This window comes from Nerophis ophidion, linkage group LG01 (genome assembly GCF_033978795.1).
Source record: "Nerophis ophidion isolate RoL-2023_Sa linkage group LG01, RoL_Noph_v1.0, whole genome shotgun sequence".
Lineage (NCBI taxonomy): Eukaryota > Metazoa > Chordata > Actinopteri > Syngnathiformes > Syngnathidae > Nerophis > Nerophis ophidion.
This window is the reverse complement of record NC_084611.1, coordinates 78,115,489-78,131,113: the sequence shown is the minus strand read 5'-3', so window position 1 is coordinate 78,131,113 and position 15,625 is coordinate 78,115,489. Positions and strand designations below refer to the sequence as shown.

At 39.9% G+C, this 15,625-nt stretch overlaps 1 protein-coding gene across 1 annotated transcript in view; it reads left to right on the top strand.

Annotated features, from left to right (window-relative positions):
* The window catches only part of LOC133560173 (protein sidekick-1-like), an 849,418-nt gene that overhangs the window by 818,261 nt on the left and 15,532 nt on the right, over window positions 1-15,625 (top strand). The gene's annotated exons all lie outside the window — the stretch shown is intronic.

The window sequence follows — 15,625 nt, the reverse complement described above, 5'->3', positions numbered from 1 at the left end:
AGTCGTTTATACAGTGTGACCTGTATGGCTGTTGAGCAAGTATGCCTTGCATTCATTCGTGTGTGCTAAAGCCGCAGATATTATGTAACTGGGCCGGCACATTGTTTCTATGGCGGAAAAGCGGACGTGACAACAGGTTGTAGTGGACGCTAAATGCAGTGCCTTCGAGGCACGCCCCCAATATTGTTGTCCGAGTGGAAATCGGGAGAAATTCGGAAGAATTGTTGCCCCGGGAGATTTACGGGAGGGGCAGTGAAATTCAGGAGGGTTGGCAAATGCGTTGTTACAGCGGCACCGCCCCTGTATAATACCGGCGGGCCAGCTCTAATCTTAATTTGATATTACCTCAAGGGCCAAATAAAATCACACGGCGGGCCAAATTTGGCCCACGGGCCAGAGTTTGACACCTATGGTGTAGAGGGTTACAGAACAAGAATGCTGATGGGTCGCCATAAGGCGCCCCGTAAAAGATGGAAAAAGGTAAACGCTGGGGAAGGATGAGTAAAAAAATACAATCCAGACTGGGCCCACATATACATATTACAACATACATTTCGAGATATCTAGCAACAGAGGGAAGGTAGTTCAAGGTCATGGTGGTAGGCTGCAGCTCTTCAGGCGCTGACCATCCATTCATCACTCCTACGGGATTTGCGTCGAGGGCGTTGGGTTGGAGGGGATGGGGTGTGTATGTGTGGCGTACATTTTTGTGGATGTGTGTGTGTGTGTGTGTGTGTGTGTGTGTGTGTGTGTGTGTGTGTGTGTGTGTGTGTGTGTGTGTGTGTGTGTGTGTGTAAGCCCGTAGTGTGTCTCTGTTCCACGGCCTTGATGTATTGCAGTCGCTAGTCCAAAGTCAACAACAGGTGTGTGTCTATGAAAGACAAAAGGGAGTTTGTTGTGTCTTCACTGCGCTGTCCTTCGGGAGAGTCTCGAAGCCAGGGAAACAATCCAAGTTAGAGTGTTTTTTTTTTATGCGGGTGAAAATAAAATTTGCTTTTCACTCTAAATTGTCTATGACTGGTCCTCAAAACTGCGGGGTAGACAGTCCGATGTAATCCACAGTTCTTCCCGCATCCTCCAATCATTTGTGGCAGCTTTGGGGTACTTTGAAGACTGCCAGCAACTTCCAATTTGTCGACAAACCAGAGCAATGCTTACTCCAATCAGCAGATGTCCTGTTGTCATAATTTCGAATAGGTGGATATCTTCACGTCCTCGACAGAAAAGGGTCGCCCGACAGGCGGCGCTCCTTCTTCTCCCAAGAGTCCGTGGTTGTGTCCAGCAACAACCGCTTCGTCATGACAGCAGGTTCCCCCAAACCCAAGATCTTGTCAATTTTGTTGAGGCCAGTTAAATAGTTCCAATGTTTAGATTTGGAGAGCAGTGCAAAAAGAGGCAACAAGAAAGTTAAGACAAGACAAAACAAAAAGCAAGCAGGAGAGATAAGGGAGAGGAAAGGAGAGCGTCCACCCTCGATGAGTGCCAGAGAGAAAAAAATAAAAAATAAAATACATATTTATTTAATTTTTTTTAATCAAATGTGGCCAAAGAGGGCACATTTCAATTTCTTCCACACACTTATTACATATGTTGGCAAGTGGGGGAGCACTTCAATTTTTACACACATTTGTTTTTTCATATGTTGACCAGAGTGGGAACACTTTTAAAACTGAGACACAGTCATTTTGAACAATCCCTCCTTTTTGGGACCACCCTAATTTTGATAGATTTCACATACAGGGATGCAAATGAGATCTCAATGTTTTGTTTCTTGTAATGTGCTTAAGGCCGATGACAAACGAGTTACAGACCACAGATGGCCCCTGTGCCGCACTTTGGGCAACCCAGCTGTAGACCCCAATTGTTAATGGCCACTATAGTCTTAGTACCGTAGTGTATTAGTTCATCCTATGGTCACATATCTGACACGGGTTTTCTTTCGTCAGCACCGGAAGTCATAAAATCAGCTGTTCACCTGGCGGGTTTTTTCAGGGATGAATAGGGAAGTCCTTCTTTAGCTGCCGTCTTGTTTTGTCATATATTGCTGCCTTTGCACCTGTCAATGTTTACTTTTGTATGCACATTAAATCAACAAAAAATCCTGACTTTGGAGCAATGTTCACAGACTCTAGTATTTGGCTCTCTATTAGATGCAATGGTGTTTGTATTGGGACTATTATTTCGGTCCTAACTTTTTCACCGTTCCTCATACGGAAGGTACTTTTCCTTGTTGATGACTTAAAGGCCTACTGAAACCCACTACTACCGACCACGCAGTCTGATAGTTTATATATCAATGATGAAATATTAACATTCCAACACATGGAAATACGGCCTTTTTAGTTTACTAAATTGCAATTTTAAATTTCCCGTGAGTTTCTTGCTGAAAACGGTGCAGAATGATGACGCGTGCACGTGACGTCACGGAATGTCAGGAAATATTAGCTCAGCACCAAACACGGCTAATAGTCGTCTCTGTTCATCGCGTAATTACACAGTATTTTGGACATCTGTGTTGCTGAATATTTTGCAATTTGTTCATTTAATAATGGAGACTATAAAGAACAATGCTGTTGGTGGAAAGCGGTGGATTGCAGCTGTCTTTGGCACCGAGACACAGCCGGTGTTTCTTTGTTTGTTGTGAAGCGAACATGTTTTCTCTACGTCAACCAGCATGTTTTTGGATGGTAAAATTGTTATATATATCTTACCGGAGACATCATTGGATTATTCGTCGTCCTGCAGCAGCTGTCAAAAAAGGCAGCTGTGAGCTTGGCTCCTCGGCTTCTCTCTGAGACACTGCATGTTCACCGCAGCCATCCGACCTTGAGGTATGTCTTTACAATCTTTACAATCTCACTAAAACACTATTAAAACAATAAGCAGATAAGGGATCTTCCAGAATTATCCTAGTAAATGTGTCTAATTACTTCTGAAACGCTCACTTAGCCGCCGCATTTTTTTTTCTTTTTTTTTTCTAGTCCATAATTCACAAATCTTTCATCCTCGCTCAAATTAATGGGGAAATTGTCGCTTTCTCGGTCCGAATTGCTCTTACTGCTGGTGGCTCCCATTATAAACCATATGAATATGTGTGGAGCCCTGCAACCCGTGACGTCACGCGCACATACTTCCGGTAAAGGCAGGGCTTTTTTATTAGCGACCAAAAGTTGCGAACTTTATCGTCGATGTTCTCTACTAAATCCTTTCAGCAAAAATATGGCAATATCGCGAAATGATCAAGTATGACACATAGAATGGACCTGCTATCCCCGTTTAAATAAGAACATCTCATTTCAGTAGGCCTATAAGAAGGGTAGCCATGCAAGAACACACACACACACACACACACACACACACACACAGCAGTTATGATATTTGCACATGGCATTGCTTCGTGCGGCTGTCGCTCTGCTGCACCTTCAAGTGTCCTGCAGAAAGGGAAGAGAATTAAGTTCGAAGAAGACCCCAGATAGACTTTAATGGTTTCCGTATCACTACTCAACCCGCCGTCTTTGCTCATCGTACTTCAAACACAAGGTTATCTGTCCCGCTTTAGACTCATTGATTTCTTGCAGGAGAGCAGAGGTGGAATAGAGAAGAAAGAAGGGAACGTAATATTTGCAGAGTGAAGGAATGAGACGAGCACGTTGTCCCCGTAGAATCCTGATTAGACCAGAGGATCAGGGAATACATTTAGAGTGCCAGAGACGGACGGACGTAGGAAGGAGGTTAAGCAGATTAGGAAGCGAGACGTAGAGCAAAGGATGAATGTTTAATGAATTTATTGCTGTGGATTTGTGCTAATAGTCTCTCAGACCGCAGGTAGCACACATGCTGCGTTTATTTATAGGTGTGTTTTTTTTTGGTGAAACTAACTGCAATGACCAGGTGGTCTTGTTAAACACGTTGTTGGAGAAATCCTTCACTAAACACTAAATGCCAACAAGATGATGTGCTCATCAACAAAGACGTCATTAGAACAAATCAATGGTATTTTTTTTATTCCAACCATGACAAAGCATTGAAACTGATTTAGAATGGAAAATTGGTTAGGAATTATTTGTTATTACTGTTATTATCTTCTTTTGCTGATTGGCTGGGACAAAGAATAGGGTTTCTAGTGTTTTGGTTTCTTGGATAATAAAGGGGCCATAATGCCATCCATCCATCCATCCATTTCTACCGCTTATTCCCTTTGGGGTTGAGGAGGTGCTGGTGCCTATCTCAGCTACAATCGGGCGGAAGGCGGCGTACAGCCTGGACAAGTCGCTACCTCATCACAGGACCAACACAGATAGACAGACAACATTCACACTTACATTCCCACTCTAGGGCCAATTTAGTGCTGCCAATCAACCTATCCCTGTAATGCCATCAACACAAAATTATAGCTACTGCTAACTGTTTTTACTAAAAAGGGTAGTCAAAAAATATACAGTATTTTCTGGAATATAGAGCGTGTTGGTATATTAGGCACACCCACAACATTTTTTAAGAAAAACAATATTTTTCATTCATTAGCTGGACTCTGCTGCAGATCTATATGTTGTGAAATTATTTATTTACACAATGATATTTTGTAAATGTTTATTTACATACCTTGATTGTCTCCAACCGGTGCATGTTACATGGCAGTAAAACGGCTGATCAAACAAAACAGAAGTCATTGTCAAGGGTCCACAAGCTGCAGAAGCTATCTCTCCAATTAGCTAAACAGCAACAAAACTGAAACAATACAAAAAGAATACCTTTATAAGTTAATAATACTAACTCATAAAAAATGCTAACATATTAGCTAATGCTAACGACGCTAGCTTCATTACATTATGATAGCATGTACAAATAAGCATGAAAGCACTCCTACAGGCACCACATGTGGGATAGCTTCATTGTAAAACTTTCAAACTTCGCTTGGAGTGATGAAGAATCCATACAAGTAAAAACCCTACGGATGACTAGAAAATGGAACGGCGCCTGTACTTCCGGTTTAAAGCACTAAAACAAAAGGAAATGGTAAATGATGGGTTATACTTGTATCGCGCTTTTCTACCTTTAAGGTACTCAAAGTGCTGTGACACTATTTCCACATTCACACACTGATGGCGGGAGCTGCCATGCAAGGCCCTAACCTCAACCCATCAGGAGTAAGGGTGATGTGTCTTGCTCAAAGACACAACGGACGTGACTATGATGGTAGAAGGTGGGGATTGAACCAGGAACCCTCAGGTTGCTGGCTCGGCCGCTTTCCTAACTGCGCCACGTCGTCCCCAATGTAGACGTTTACCCCGTAGCACCCGCAGTGAGCGAACCCGTCCAAAAGTTGGCACTGTAGCACAAACAATAACAAACTTTTTCAATGTCTCTGCTTGTGTTTGATGAAAACTATTTGTTGAACACAAAACATTGTGGCCGTCAGTGATGAAAAATCCATAAATTAGCTGCACTGTTTTATAAGCTGCGGGCTTCAAAGCATAGGAAAAACATTATAAAGCTTATAGTCCTGAATTTACTGTTATAATCTTATGATAATGATAATAATAAAAATAACAATACACTGCTGTTTGATAACACAGTAACAATTTGCACCTAACATCCAGAGTGGTGTATCCTATTTTTTAGATTAAATAAAATATATATTCTATGTACAGTCGTCTCTTGCCACGTCTCGCTTTGAAGTTTGCGGCTTTGTTTAATCGCTGATGTTTCTTTTGGTATATTCCACAAATTGTTAAGCCTTACTTAAGAATTTCTGTTCATAAAAATGACTAAAAAAACAAAAACTGTCAATACTGCAGTAGTATTGTCAACTAGATGCATACTTGCCAAACTTGAGACCTCCGATTTCGGGAGGTGAGGGGTGGGGGGCGTGGTCAGGGGTTGGTCGAGGGGTGTGGTTGGGGGCGGGGTGTTGTTGGGGGTGTGGTTAAGAGAGGAGGAGTATATTTACAGCTATCCATCCATTTTCTACTGCTTATTCCCTTCGGGGTCGCGGGGGGCGCTGGTGCCTATCTCAGCTACAATCGGGCGGAAGGCAGGTTACACCCTGGACAAGTCGCTATCTCATCGCAGTATGTGTAGAAATGTTTATTCATAATTGAATCACTTGTTTATTTTTCAACAAGTTTTTAGTTATTTTTATATCTTTTTTTCCAAATCGTTCAAGAAAGACCACAACAAATGAGCAATAATTTGCACTGTTATACAATTTAATAAATCAGAAACTGATGACATAGTGCTGTATTTGACTTCTTTACCTTTTTTTTTTCAAACAAAAATGCTTTGCTCTGTACTTGAATTAAAAAAAATTTCACAGGGGGTAGATCTTTGACAAAAGGTTGAGAACCACTGCTCTAAAAGCCGTAGATGTTATTGTCACATATACATGCACAGTAGATGGCAGTATTGTCCTGTTTAAGAGTGTCACAACATTGCTGTTTACGGTAGACCAAAACGTGACTGCTGTTGTTGTGTGTTGTTGCCGCGCTGGTAGGACGTTAATGAGACTGCCTAACAATAAACCCACATAAGAAACCAAGAACTCCCCCTCAATCATTCTACAGTTATAACATCATTGGGCAGGCACTCTGTTTCAATTTTGGGAAAGCGGACGTGAAAACAGACTGTCGACACATCACTCGGGTCCGCATGGAGCTGGAGGGGGCGTGGCCTCCAGCTCCACCTGAATTTCGGGAGATTTTCGGGAGAAACTTTGTCCCGGGAGGTTTTCGGGAGAGGCGCTGACTTTCGGAAGTCTCCCGGAAAGACCAGTAGGGTTGTCAAGTATGACTAGATGAGACCAAACCAATCAGAGTGAGCTGTTCGGCATCGTCACCACTGATTGGCTCAGCCTCAGGCAGCGTTACCATGTTAAATAAATGAGTGTAAAGGTGACTGTGGGTGTTAGAGCATGTCTAGAGGGTTCTCATAATATTAAAAAAAATATTCAAAAGGCAGTGAACAGACTTTTATGCCCTGGGTATGAAAATATTTTGTTCCAAATTATTATTTCTACTCAAGGGACTTTCATTTGCGGTGGACAGGCCTGGAACCAATTTACAGCGATAAACAAGGGATTACTGTAGAGTAGAGTTGCATGATCATATATTAATAATATAATGTAAATATTTATTGTTGGATTTATATATATATATGTTGTTTTTTTTCACATATATTTATATTCTTAATACTATATCTCTATATATTGGTATTGTATTAAAACGATTAACGAATTGATTAACGTGGACCCCGACTTAAACAAGTTGAAAAACTTATTGGGGCGTTACCATTTAGTGGTCAATTGTATGGAATATGTACGGTACTGTGCAATCTACTAATAAAAGTATCAATCAATCAATCAATGGTAGGCAAGCTTTATCTAGTGGTACGCTATAGAATCACTTGATTAAAACAGTGTTTTTAAACCACTGTGCCGCGGCACACTAGCGTGCCGTGAGGTATTGTCTGGTGTGCCGTGGGAAATTATGCAACATCACCTCATTGGTCCAAAAAGTATTTTTTGCAAATCAATAGTTATAATCTGCAAATAATGCGCCGTTGCTTAGTGTCTGCGTTGTGTAGAACTCGGCAGGGTAACCACGTAATACTCCATATCAGTAGGTGGCGGCAGGTAATTCATTGCTTTGTAAAAGTCGGAATGTGTCGGGTGAGACAAAGATGGTTTGTTGTGATCCCAATATGCAGACCACAGCGGGAGCCAGTGTGAAGGTAAAAAGGTATGTAATGCTTAAGCCAAAATTGAACGAAAGGGAAAGGAAAAGGCCATGGGTATGCAAAACAAACTTAAAACTGAATTGGCCACAAAGTAAACAGAAACAGAATGCTGGACGACAGCAAAAACTTACGACGTCCACAAAGTACGTCTGTACATGACATGGCAATCAACAATGTCCCTACAAAGAAGAATAGCAACAACGTATACAGGCTTGCTTGCTAACACAAAGCAGGTGCGCGGAATAGTGCTCAAAAGAAGACATGAAACTTCTAGAGGAAAACAAAAAAAACAGAAAGGGCCACCAAAACAAGAGCGCAAGACAAGAATTAAAGCACTACACGCAGGAAAACACCAACAAACTCAAAATAAGGCACGACGATCTGGTGTAGTTTCATTTTTTAAGTTTTTTCGCTGGTGGTGTGCCTCCGGATTTTTTAATGAAAAAAATGTGCCTTGCCTCAATAAAGGTTGGAAAACACTGGATTAAAGTACTGTATTTTATTTTCTTATATTCACCATGGAGTAAATAAATGATGGGTTGTCAGATCTCACTGAAAAGTGCTATATAAAATCTAATCCATTGTCTTCTTCATCTTTTTCCGCTTATCCGAGGTCGGGTCACGGGGGCAACAGCCTAAGCAGGGAAACCCAGACTTCCCTTTCCCCAGCCACTTCGTCTAGCTCTTCCCGGGGGATCCCGAGGCGTTCCCAGGCCAGCCGAGAGACATAGTCTTCCCAACGTGTCCTGGGTCTTCCCCGTGGCCTCCTACCGGTTGGACGTGCCCTAAACACCTCCCTAGGGAGGCGTTCAGGTGGCATCCTGACCAGATGCCCGAACCGATCCAGTGATCTTCAGCTCTCACTGGATCTGTTCGCAGCCGAGTGTGAAGCGACCGGAATGAGAATCAGCACCTCCAAGTCCGAGTCCATGGTTCTCGCCCGGAAAAGGGTGGAGTGCCATCTCTGGGTTGGGGAGGAGACCCTGCCCCAAGTGGAGGAGTTCAAGTACCTAGGAGTCTTGTTCACGAGTGGGGGAAGAGTGGATCGTGAGATCGACAGGCGGATCGGTGCGGCGTCTTCAGTAATGCGGACGTTGTATCGATCCGTTGTGGTGAAGAAGGAGCTGAGCCAGAAGGCAAAGCTCTCAATTTACCGGTCGATCTACGTTCCCATCCTCACCTATGGTCATGAGCTTTGGGTCATGACCGAAAGGATAAGATAAGAAAGGATAATCCATTGTTATTATTTTTATTATTGTTATCATAAGAGGTGCCCCTGTATTCTAAAAAAAACATATCTAAAAAGAGAATGCCACATTTTACTGTGTTATTATTGTCAATATGTTGATGTTGAAGTTCATTGTTGGATCACCCTCAAACTTATCAGACCCTCGCTACTCGGAGACTTGTGGTACAGTGCTGCCCTCAAGTGCTTCTCCTAAGGGGCTACCGCCATGTTTGCAAATGCACTGTAGCTTTAATAGCATGCATTTCTCAATACATGTTTGTGCTATATCAAAAGTGTTTGTGCATTACACAATGAGAAACACATTAGCGTCTCTGCAGCTCTTTGTTGTTAACACACAACACCGTGTGATGTCCATTATGATGACCCAACATGTCCTGGTGACACGTTTACAAAACTGTTTCTCTACCATACATTTTTTCTTCTTGCTGTGTATTTTGTAGTGCAGAGAAAGTTTCTGAAGCCAACGCAACACACACAGGTTTGTTCAGATTTTAATACAACTCTTCTAATAGCATTAATGAAAACAGACATCATCGGTCCCATCATAAAACCTTAATTAAAAAGTACATTCTTGTCTGCTTCACAATCCATTAGGGGCCTGTTTTACGTAAAAAATCAATTAATAAACAGGAGATTCATATGAAATTTTAACGCACACGTATTCCTAGCCCCTTCCTGGTCCGTCACTGATATGAATATAATGGCACGTTTTGAACTAATACAGTACCAATTCTCGGTACCTGGGAGTCGAAACCGATATTCAAAAGTAATAATTTTTGTACTTTTGTTTGCGTTCAAATGTGTAAATAAATGCTACCTGATTTTTTTTTTATCACAGTTTTTAAAAATATTTAGTATTTAACACTGAACTATGCTGCCCAGTTGTTATTCTGTTTTTCTTACAAGTTTGTGTCTCATTTGCAAGTACTGTACTGTATTTTGCGTGCAGTTGCAATTCCAAGACATCAGATGGGGCTGAGTGAATAGATACGGCTTGTAGCCTGAGCCAAGAAGTAGTCTTTGCCATTAAGTTGAATGTGCCAGTCATGTCTTTTGTTGCGCCCGACTTAGTGTTTATAATGTAAATACTGTATTTACTACTCACCAGCTATTTGACTGTAACGTGCACTTTAGTTGTAGTTTCATTATCAAATTTGGAGGTGTTTGAATTGCCATGTAAAATCGTTAATGCTAATCAGTAGCAAATCCAATGAAAAATATCATCTTGAAAAGTGGAGCCTGACTGTACTTTTGAGTGCCTTTTTCTTGCTTTGTTGGCATGAAAAATTGTAACATGATTTAGAGGCAGTCCGGCCGAGTCCGCTCTGAATGCGCGACTGCTTGTTTCCCCGCCAAATGCTTGGGCCTGCAACGGGACAGGACCTCACGTACAACAAAGGTATCGGAATTAGGCACCGTTTGTCTTCACGTGAATCGGTACCTATTAGCACTGACTGCTGGTACCTACAAAAGTACAGAATTCGGTACCCATCACAAGTATGTGCCAGTAATGTCTTTTGTTGCGCCCGACTTAGTGTTTATAATGTAAATACTGTATTTACTACTCACCAGCTATTTGATTGTAACGTGTACTTTAGTTGTAGTTTCATTATCAAATTTGGAGGTGTTTGAATTGCCATGTAAAATCGTTAATGCTAATCAGTAGCAAATCCAATGAAAAATATCATCTTGAAAAGTGGAGCCTGACTGTACTTTTGAGTGCCTTTCTCTTGCTTTGTTGGCATGGAAAATTGTAACATTACTTAGAGGCAGTCCGGCCGAGTCCGCTCTGAGTGCGCGACTGCTTGTTTCCCCGCCAAATGCTTAAGCCTGCAACCGGACGTGACCTCGCGTACAACAAAGGTATCGGAATTAGGCACCGTTTGACTTCACATGAATCGGTACCTATTAGCACCGACTGCTGGTACCTACAAAAGTACAGAATTCGGTACCCATCACAAGTCCCCCGTGGTGCGCAGTGTCAGGAATGTTTGAAAATGTGTTTTTCAAATAAATGATTGGACTTTTTCTTTCCTATGGATTTGTTTTAGTTCAAAACATTTATCAAATTAGATTCAAGTTGGATTGAAAAAAGCATAAAAAATAATTTCACATGATTAAAAAACTGTCGAAAAAAAATGTTTTAATGGAGAAAATACAAATCTACTTAGGGCCTAATTTTAGCCAGGGGCACAGTAAACAGGTGTAAAAATAAGTCGACCTCTGTAAATAGGTACAAAAAGAATGGTTCTAAAATTTAGCGGGTAATGATACAGTATTACTTATTTTCTTCTTCACTTTTCCTTTCCTTCTCTCAACAAACCAGGCTGTGTTGCAAGAAAGCAAACAAAAGACATGCTGGCTGGTTAAAACTCAACAGGGCATATTTATGTTAAAATTTGGGTTTAAAGCATTTGACTTTAGAGGTTCCACTTCATGTCAAACATAATAGGTGCTCACAAGCATTATGACTTACAGTATGTCTTTTTTTAAATTAAATTAGCCTGTGCAGCCTAAGCTGAAAATAAAGGAACAACTAAGTGAAAAGTACTGTCACATCTGCTTTGGCTCTTTTCTCCCTTTGGAAGCTCCAGTGAACACTAGATATGGTACATTTAAAAAAAAAAAAATCATTTATAATGCACGAGGCTCAGCCAGCACTGTTGTTGCAATTAGTGTGAATCAGATAGTACGACGACTTTCCAGGCACTTCCCATGTCAGGCAGCGTTCGTTTCGGGCATTAGCAGATTCATTTATTTCCTTTCCACGCGGCGGGGATCCATCCGCGTGTGGGGCTTAGAAGAAAATTAAGCTGCACTCGCAGTGTTGTGGCTGTGAAACAAGCTCTTTGAATGGATGCATTTTACTGGCCTGTTAGTGCAAGTAAGTTAAAAAGCGTACCTTCTGCTCACTTATATTGTCCTGTTAATTATTCCATCTATCCTGCTTTATTCGAGATATTGACTCGCATGCGTAAGAGTTTCCATCTTTTTCATGACAGCAACAACAATGATGCTGTCATCAGTCTCTAAAACCAAGACACCTACAGAAAGAATATTCCACCAAAATACTCAATAAGAGCTTTACATTCGCTTTAGACAACTGGTGTCCAAACTACGGCCCGCGGACCAAGTGTGGCCCTACAGCCTCTTCAATTTGGCCCAGCCATGAATTCAGCAAAGCATCGCACCGCAGAGGAGCTTTCAAATAAATCTTAAATACCAGGCGGTCTCTGCATGCTACATATTTGTTGCCATCTCTTGGACAATATGGTTAAGTCATATCAATGACCTTTGAAAGTACTTTTAAATAATAGCACAGCATTTACTTATAAGAAACAATCGAAACAACCGTCCCTAGTCATGGTGCAAAAAAAAAAAAAAATGCAACTGACATAAAGGTCAACACACTTGGTCACACATAAAACCTGCTCAATGAACATTGTGGGTATTGTGGAAAACATCCAAACACTAGAAAAAAGTACACACTTTTAAATACATGGAAGTGCATACCGGAAAAAATGTAAAACAGTCCCTGCACACTTATGCATGTTTGGCGTATTTTAGCTTCTCAATATTTCTAATTGATTACCAAACTTTAAGAGGGTTGTCACAGAAGTCAACAAGCTAGGAGTGAAACTTTCACATACTCTAATTTTCCAAATATATACATTTTACTTCCATTATATTAATATAATATGTACGCACGCACACACTTTATATATATATATATATATATATATATATATATATATATATATATATATATATATACATACATATACATATTAGGGCTGTGAATCTTTGGGTGTCCCACGATTCGATTCAATATCGATTCTTGGGGTCACGATTCGCTAATATATGGATTTTTTTTTCGATTCGATCTGATTCTCAATTCAAAAACGATATTTTTCCGTTTCAAAACGATTCTGTATTCATTCAATACATAGGATTCCAGCAGGATCTACCCCAGTCTGCTGACATGCTAGCATAGTAGATTTAAAAAAAAAAAAGCTTTTATAATTGTAAAGGACAATGTTTTATCAACTGATTGCAATAATGTAAATTTGTTTTAACTATTAAACGAACCAAAAATATGACTTATTTTATCTTTGTGAAAACATTGGACACAGTGTGTTTGTTGTAAAGCTTATGAGCCACTGTGACACTATTGTTCTTTTTTATTATTTTTATAAATGTCTAATGATAATGTCAGTGAGGGATTTTTAATCACTGCTATGCTGAAATTATAATTAATAGGGACGGTGTGTAGTATTTTTTAAGACTAATGCGGCATAAAATGCAGCTTTTTCAGAAAGTTGTCTCAAAATGCGACGTTTGTTAGGCTCATTTTTTCACAACTCCATTGAATCAATTTGTGACTTTTCTGTATTTCTTGTCTTGGTTTTAAGTGTTCCTTGTAACCTTGACCTAAAAAAGCACATGATTTCAACAACAAAAAAATTGAGAAAAAGTACTGTATTGATGTTTTACTTGTTTTATTCTCAAACAAAAGTAGACACTAAATGGCATTAAAAGCACACACTGCGAATGTATTATTGAATGACTGTACTAATTAATTATTGAATGAAAGGCCACCAAAGGCTTCTCTGTGTATGTCTTACGCTTGAATAGTGTGTCCATCTTAACAATTCATTTATGTTCCAAGGCATCATATAGCAATGTTGGCCTTAATTTTAAGTGTCTATACATGTAAAATTTGATGTAAACATTTTATATTTTGACATTGTTGAGTTACCAAGAAAATGCTTAGATACACTTTAGCTTGCTTACAGGAAGTTGTTATTCGAGTGTTTGTTGCATTTTAACATCACATTAAATAATGTACGTAGTCAAAGGGAAACTGCACTTTTTGGGGGATTTTGCCTAGCAAGTCATTATATGAATCAATAATACATATGTTGTTCTTTTTTTATGCATTCCAACTCGTAAATACATTTTAGCAAAAGTAAGCTAACAATAGAGGTATAGAGTAGCTTTATTATGCGTATAAAGCGCTCTAAAAATATCCAAAAACCTCCAGGCGCATTTATAATATTTAATATTTACATATTTTGCTCATTTTAACCATACAGCGACATATTATTTCACAGACACATCACAACTACTACTAATCATGGCAGACCTCATGAGAGACAACAAAGACTACTTTGGGAAAAATGGAGATCCAGAACCTTATATTTTTGAGGGTGAAAATAAGGAGGAGGAGCTACAAGTTTTAGATGGTGTATGCTAATCAGATCCAGCAAGTCGCAATATTGCTCAGCACAAAACGAGAAATACAAACTACGAAATTAATAAATCACTTACTGTATATTGTCTGCTATCACTGGAATGCCGACAGATCGGATGTTCATATTTTACTTGATGGATTGAACATAATCCTCACGCATGTTAAAAAATAACAATAATAAAGGTGGGTGCTAACAATCATCTTTTCTTGTCTTTCTCGCCATCTCCGAGTGTAAGTTGAATGTCAAAGTTGACCAACCTATTGATTTATGTCCACGACCTTGTACTATCCAGGTGAGAGGCCTGATATATAATCTGGAATTAACTTTTACCAACTCAGAGGCAATGTAGCAGCTCAGTATTTCAATATAGCAGCATTAGAGAGCTAAAAGTAATAGTAGTGCTTTTAATAACTACAATATATTGCTAATACTTGGTTAATTAATTTGGCGGAAATGATGACAACAGACAAAAACGTGAGCACAATTTGCAGGGATTGGTTGAATTTTGCATGAATTATCTAAACTGCCGCTCTGCTTACTCATGTTTTAGAAGTCAGTCAGAGGTGGGTAGTAACGCGCTACATTTACTCCGTTACATTTACTTGAGTAACTTTTGGGATAAATTGTACTTCTACAAGTAGTTTTTATGCAACATACTTTTACTTTTACTTGAGTATATTTATAGAGAAGAAACGCTACTTTTACTCCGCTCCACTTATCTACATTCAGCTCGCTACTCGCTACTTTTTTTTTATCGATCTGTTAATGTTTGTTTTGGTTTTTCATAGTAGGATCTACGCATGCCTGCGTTTCACCAATCACATGCAGTCACTGGTGACATTGGACCAATCAAACAGAGCCAGGCGGTCAGATGACCCAACTTAAACAAGTTGAAAAACTTATTAGTGTGTTACTATTTAGTGGTCAATTGTACGGAATATGTACTGTACTGTGCAATCTACTAATAAAAATTTCAACCAATCAATCAAAAGTGCAAAGGAAAAAAGACACTTTTTATTTCAACCGTACTTCCCGTCAAAAGCCTAAAGACTGATCGCACAGTTCCTGTCTTCACAATAAAAGCGCCGCTCTATCGCGCCTGCTCTAACAACATAAGAGTCTCCCAAAGCCAGCGCAAACAAGCTAGCAAACTACGGAGTTTGCCGCCAATGTATTTCTTGTAAAGTGCATAAAAACTAATATGGAAGCTGGACAAATAAGATGCCAAAAACCAACGACATTTATGTGGTATTAGATGGAAAAGAGGAACTTTTTTTCTCCTCCATTTGAAAACGTGGATGTTATCAGCACTACTGTCTGATTCCAATCAATGCAAGTCATCAGAATCAGGTAATACACCAACTTATATTCTTGTCTTCATGAAAGA